This window comes from Limulus polyphemus, unplaced genomic scaffold (assembly GCF_000517525.1).
Source record: "Limulus polyphemus unplaced genomic scaffold, Limulus_polyphemus-2.1.2 Scaffold1205, whole genome shotgun sequence".
NCBI lineage: Eukaryota > Metazoa > Arthropoda > Merostomata > Xiphosura > Limulidae > Limulus > Limulus polyphemus.
This window is the reverse complement of record NW_013666815.1, coordinates 232,979-235,315: the sequence shown is the minus strand read 5'-3', so window position 1 is coordinate 235,315 and position 2,337 is coordinate 232,979.

Here is a 2,337-nt window from a genome sequence, read left to right as displayed (position 1 = left end):
TGCGCGAAATTCCAAAACAATTAATAAGGTAAGCGATTTTTATTAGATACTGTTTGTTTTCTGCTTAATTCAAAGGAAGTTTAATTGTGTGTTTTCTCTCGCTACTATATACCTGTTTAATTTGGTTCCAATGCAAGTAGTCTCAAATAATTGGTGCTGTATATATTTCCCTTATTTAAAATGGACTAAAAATTTAAATTAGCCTCTGAGATCTCTACCCATATGGTGACGTCACACTTCTAACAAATTTTGGCAGGGCTACGGTCCTATAAAATTTAGCATTACACCACCGGCGAGGACTATCTGCGTTTGCCGTCCCTAATGTTGAAGTGATAAGATTAGACTCTATAAGGCAGGCAGATGGTCAACACTACCCATCGCCAACTCTTGAGCTGCTTTCGTTAGACTGAATTATGGAATTTGATCGTCACTTTTATAAATCATCCAGGGCCCCAAACGTGCAGATCGCGATTTTAATTTTATTTGTTTTTCGGGATCGGGACGCGCATCACAGAACCTCAGATCCACATTCGGGCACGCTGACCACTGGGGCCTGCTGCTTTTGTACTGTCCTGCAAATAACTAAGTAAATTTACCTGCTTTGGTAAAACCATTCGCTCAAGATAACGTCATAGTCGTAGTCTGTTGCAAATTTTAGGGTCAAATTAACAGGAAATATTGAAACAAAGCGATACCTATTATTGAAAGAGCCTTTAAGGTCAATATATGCTCAAGTTGCTTCATATTAGTCTAACTGTTTTCGTCTCGTTAGGTTACAACACACACATACACACAACCGTTTTAGTGTTTTATTGATATCCATGAATGCACGGGTGGGAGTCAAAGTGTGCACGTCTCGGCTTTGTGCTTAGTACCATTGAATATGGTACTATGCACATGATGTCGGAGTTATTAACTTTTCATGTTACTGTACTTTTTTTTATTTCTCAACAGTTCATGTCAGAGTGGAGAAAATACCAGATACAATATACTGGAAAAACAAAACAGCTTTAGATATGCGTTTTTGGAAATTTGCAATCTGTACGATGGACGAAAATATCTTTATTGTTCACGCGAATATCATCACCTCGCGCTCCGTCTTGTCAAGAGTTCGAGTCAGACCGATTTCGGCGTTTCACAGTCACATCTTTAGTAACATGTCTGATGTTTTTATTTTTGCGTACAAAAGACTAAAGTGAACATTCAGTTAATAGTTGCCTGTTAAATTGTATAATTGTTTGTTTTTTGTCTTTCAGTAACCCTCTAAGAAATTAAACGAATATATAAATATGTATTATTATTATATTGGTTCTTGATTTTTCTTTAACAGTTTCTAGTCAGATGTACGACTGGGCTGTGAATAGCTGTAAACTCACAGTCGTTTATGTGTTTTTTCTTGTTACTTTATTTATGGATTTATCATACACGTGTTTCGGAAAGAGAGGTTGTCAATATTCTTAGAAGAAAAACAAAATTTGTCCGTCACGTTGTACCGGATGTCACGTGTAGGGTAACTTTAACGTATTTTGTAGAATATATATTATTTGTCTTCCTTTAAGCCTAAGTATACCAACTGTCTGTTCTCCAAACAGTTTTTTGTTGTTGTTGTTTTTTGTTGTTTTTTTTGCAATACCCGTATTGATTATTTTCACGATTAGCTCCAATCTTAATATTGGTTGAGGTATGTAGACGTTGTATTTTGCGTCTTCAACTCTGGCGAAGAAAAAGTAAGATTTTCAAACCAAATCAACGACAAACAATCCCAAAATTCATTTTACAACTGAAGACGAAGAAAATTTCTCCATAAAATTTCTAAACGTCCACATCATAAGAAAGCAATCGGGATTTGAGATGAAAATTCATAACAAAAAACATTTATTACCTGCTCTGCAAATAAACACGTAGACGATGAACTACAAAGGATTTATGAATTATTTATTTAAAAAAAAAACTACTCGGAAGTAGTTGTTAAAAAACAAAAAATAAAAGTCTCAAAGATAGAAGCGAAAACCTAATTGAACTGTGGTCAACACCACCCGCAGCCATCTCTTGGGCTACTCTTTTTACCAATGAATAGTGGGATGGATCTTGCCACGATTGAAAGGGGCGAGCTTGTTCGGTGTGAAGGGGATTCGAACCCGCTAGTCGAGCGCTCTAACCACCAAGCCAGACAGACAAATATGGATTGAGTTAAAAACCCACATATACAAAGATCTTAAAAAACAAGACAAAAAAAACATCGACATAAATATCATTTATATAAAAGCCAGGTTTTGTTTGTAATTAAGTACAAAGTTACACAATGGGCTAACTGTGCTCTGCCCACCACGCGTTGCA